General features: G+C 43.1%; 1 pseudogene; it reads left to right on the forward strand.

The window, feature by feature from the left end:
* Positions 1-265: 265 nt before the first annotated feature.
* Positions 266-2,643, forward strand: LOC127493911 (seipin pseudogene; annotated as a pseudogene).
* Positions 2,644-4,732: the final 2,089 nt, after the last annotated feature.

A 4,732-nucleotide genomic window follows, 5' to 3' on the forward strand; every position in this document is an offset into this window, starting at 1 on the left:
GTTCCTGGTTATTTGGGATTGACCCAAGTGAATTAAAAAAAAATCTTATAATGCAACAATAGCAGCACAAACAAACAAACAAAAAAAACCAGAGGAACGCTCCAAATTTAATTGGCATATGACAATGCTAGCAATGTAATAAATTTCAGATAAATTGTCATCCTCTTCACAGGTTTCCTTCAGGTCTACCTTTTCTATGCAGTCATTATCTGGAAATGTAATTTTAAAATCTTAGCTATTGTGAATTGAGCTGCAATAAACATGAGGGTACAGATAACACTTTCATATACTGATTTCATTTCATTTGGGTAAATTCCTGGAAGTGGAATTGTTGGGTCATATGGTAGATCCATTGTCAGACTTCTGAGGGATCTCTGTAGTGTCTTCCACAATGGCTGTAGTAGTTTACATTCCCATCAACAGTGCATTAGGGTGCCTTTTTCCCCACATCCTCACCAGCATTTATTGCCTGTTGATTTCTATATGAGAGCCATGCTAGAGGAAGGTGAAACCTCATTGTGGGTTCGATTTGCATTTCCCTGATGGCTAGTGATACTTTCATGTGTTCATTGGGATTTGAATTTCCTCTTTTGAAAATGTCTTTTCAAGTCCTTTGCTCATCTCTTAACTGGATTGTTTGTTTTATTGTCGAATTTCTTGAGCTCTTTATAGTTTCTGGGTATTAATCCTTTATCAGTTTCATAGTTTTCAGATACTTTCTTCCACTCTGTCGGTTGCCTCTTTGCTGAATGTTTACTTTGCAATGTGGATGCTTCTTATTTGATGAAATCCCATTTGTCTATTTTGGCCACGAATTCAAGGCTTGGACCTGGAGCCAGACATCCTTCTAACTCTTCTTTGGACAAGGATCCTCTGGTGCCTGCCTTATTGTGGTCTCAGCTGGCCATGCCCATACCGTTCTCCTACTGAGGATATCAATCTTCCTCTATGGCTCCTTCTCCTATTCCTACATGCCTTCAGTCAGCCACCTTGGCTCCCTGCACTTCTACAGGACCAACTATGACTCCTCCACCTGCTCACTGTACCTCTTCCCTGTTGCCAATGTCTCACTGGCAAAGACTGGACAGCTGTGGTGTGTCACCACCTTAGAATTGGAACTGCCACAGTCCTGTATGAACCAAGATTTGGGCAGGTTCTTGGTCACTGTGTCATGCTACACTAGGGGAGGCCAAATCATCTCCACTTCCTCGTGCTTAGTGATGCTGCATTATTGGTCAGACCTGCTCCAGATGCCTGACACATGGTCTTCTCTAGCCTCACGCTGTTAGGCCTTGCTGAGCAGAAGCAACTGCTGGAGGTAGAGCTGTATGCCGACTATAGAGAGAACTCCTCTGTGCCAACCACCCGTGTGGTTATCAAGATCCAGAGTAAGCACATCTGGGTGTATGGTGCCTACTCCACATCCATGCCCCTTTTACTGGGCTGACACCTTCTGTACAATTTCAAGATGACCTGTGATTTATAGTTGTTGCCAATAACTTCACCTTTCTCAGTGTCATTGCACTCTTCAGCTACATGCAGTGTGTATGGGGTATGGGGACCTCTGGCTCTGATGTTGCTTCTGTTTGCAGATTAGTATCTGAAAAAGGGACAGTTCCCAAAAGGAGGTCCAATGAAGGATCTGTACCCATCAGCCAGGGCTGGAGACAAGGAGGAGTCAGCCCTACAATCAGATGTGAGAGAGGATGAGGAGAGCCCTGAAGATCCCTCAGGGACAGAGGGCCAGCTGTCTGAGGAGGAGAAAGCAGAGCAGCAGAGAGGAGGGACTGGAGCCTGAGGCCAATGATGAATCTGGCTCCTGGGATGATGCAGCCTGCTGACAAAGGTCAGTGTGCCTGTTCTTGTCCCTACCTCTGCCTGGGTACCTCCAAAGCCTCTGGGTGCTGCGATAGCACCTCACTTGTTCTAGTTCTCAAAGAGAGCACAGCAGATTCTCACATTCCAGCACTTCTCACCTAAATGCTCTCCCTTTGTTTTTTTCTCTTAATAAACTATTTTGTGTGTGTGTGAGAGAGAGAGGGGAATATCAAAAGAATCTTGTTTCTTGCTTTCTGTCTTAATCAGAACTTTTCTGAAATCATTTCTAAAGGAAGATTCCATCAAAATATTGGGTTTTAGGATTTTTAGAGTTCCAAGAAGGTAAGGTGGTGGCCAGTTAAAGTAGAAAAGACTTTATTCCAGGAGGGCCAGAATAGGGGGTGAAGAGTGTGGGGGTTCAGGCTGCCTGGAGAGAAGGCAGGATATTTGAAGCCAGATTTCATTCTCACTAAACCTTTAAAAAAGACTTAAGCCCAGAAGTGGTACATGATCCTTTTTCAAAATATTTTTCAAAGCAAGTCATATGACTGAACCCAAAGTCAAAGGTTGGAGAAATATACTTCACCCTTTGAATGAAATAAACTGAAAAATCACATGGCAGAAATCGTGGATATGGAGGGGGCAACGAATTAGGCTGGTGATGTAACTTATTATAGCATCAACTCCTTTAAGATAACAGTTAACGCTTTAAACCAATTCGTGGAGGTATAAAACATACAAAAATCTTTATGGATTTCATGTATACAATGCAAGTTTGGAGATAAGTATATACCTATGAAATCATCACTGCCGTAGAACTATCCATAGTTGTAGGACAAAAGTTACCTCCTGCATTCTTATTTATTATTGCTGTTGTGGTAATAACACTTTATTTTGTTTATTAAGGAGAGAGATAGTGAGAGGGAAAAGGAGAGGGAGTGGGGAGAAGGAGGGGGAGGAGAAGGGGGATGGGAAAGGGAAGGGAGATGGGGAGGGGGAGGGGGAGGGAGAGAGAGTTTTTCTGCTGGTTTACTCCCCAGGTGCCTGCAACAGCTGAGGCTGGGTCAGGCTGAGCCAGAAACCTGGAACTCAGTCCAGGTCTCCCACATGGTCTCTCCACAGGGATCCAAGTACTCAGGCCTTCACTGAATGTTTTCTGGGTATGCATTAGCAGGAAGCTGGGATCAGAAGTGGAGCCAGAACTTTGAACCCAGGCGCTCTGAGATGAGATGTGGGTGTCTGTCGTAGGGGATATCTTTGATATTGGACAGCTGATTAATAATTTTCAATTTTAATAGCCCTGTGGGTTCTTGCCACTTATTCAGAGAAGAATTCTGATTACTGGCTCAAATAGACCAGACAACATGGTATATTTTTAAGCTTTTTAGTCAGTGAGAGAAATGTGCAGAGAATGGGGGATTTATTTAGGGGAGAAAGAGGTTTAGAAACTAAGTTGGGTCCAGGCCAGGCGTGAGCCACATGGAGCAAGCATGCAGGTAGGAAAGCAGAGACTGGATGGCTCAAAGGCCACACACTTGTGGGGCAACAAGGGCAGCAAAGGAAGGGCCCACCGTGTTGCAGGCCTTTTATTTACTCCTAAAGGGGTAGCAGTTACATAATCTGATTGGCAGGTGGGCATACAGGTGGGATCAGGTAGGGGCATGAGATCACAAAGGGGGTGTGGTGATGGGCGTGGTCTACAGCTTATAAATCAAATCCATTTTATCCTATCTGCTTGCCTATATCTTCTTAACTGCTGAGCTAAATGTCCACCTTTTTTTTTTTAAACAAATACTTAAGTATATAATATAGTATTGCCAGCTGTTTGCATTATGCTGTGTAGCAGACATCTAGGACTTATTTTATAAAATGAGATTTTGTATGCTTTGACTATTACCTCCCCATTTTGCCCTCCACTCAGCTTTTAGCAACTACCATTCCACCATCTTCTGTGAGTTTCATTACTTTATAATGTAAGTAGTATCTGTAATATTTATCTTCCGTGCCTGGCTTATTTCATTTAGGATAATGCCCTTCCCTCAGGCTCATCCATATTGTCTCAAAATTCAGGATTACTTATTTTTTAAAGATTTATTTTATTTATTTGAAATGCAGAGTTACAAAGACAGAAGGAGAGACACACAGAGAGAGGTCTTCTATCCCTTGGCTCAATCCCCAAATGGCCACAACAGCTGGAGCTGGGCCAAACTGAAGCCAGGAGCCAGAATCTTCTTCCACGTCTCCTATATGGGTGCTGGGGCCCAATCACTTGGATTGTCCTCCACTACTTTTCCAGGCACATTAGCAGGGAGATAACTGGAAGTGGATTGGAAGTGGAGCAGCTGGGACTTGAACCAGGGCCTAAATGGGATGCTGGTGCTGGAGGTGGCTGCTTATCCTGTTATACCACAATGCTGGGGCCCCAAGATTCTTTTTTTTAATGGCTAAATAATAGAGACAGTTTCTGACTTAAAGTAGTCCAGTTTATAATTTTTAAACTTTATGCTGGTGAGAGGTAATATGCACTCAGCAGAAACTGAATTTTGAGTTTTGTTCTTTCCCTTGGCTAGTACTGGCATATTCTACAGCACCAGGCTGGGGCAGTGAGTGCATGCCAGTCAACAGGGATCATGAGGGAGAAGTAATCTACAGTGATTAGTTGCTGAACTGTTGCATTTGGTGGGTTAGGTGTGTTAAATACAGTTGTGACTTGGCATATTTTCAAGTCCTGAGGAGCATCTGCATTCCACTGCTCATCCACCAAATTAAAATTTTTTGTTAACAGAGAACAGATGTCATGTATTGCCTAGGTATAATTCTAAGAAGATAACCATACTTCTTTCCCTCCCTCACCCCCATCCTTCCTTCCTTTCTTTTTTTTCTTTAATTTTTGAAAAACATAATTTCAGTCCAC

This window comes from Oryctolagus cuniculus, chromosome 4, assembly GCF_964237555.1.
Source record: "Oryctolagus cuniculus chromosome 4, mOryCun1.1, whole genome shotgun sequence".
NCBI classification, from domain to species: domain Eukaryota; kingdom Metazoa; phylum Chordata; class Mammalia; order Lagomorpha; family Leporidae; genus Oryctolagus; species Oryctolagus cuniculus.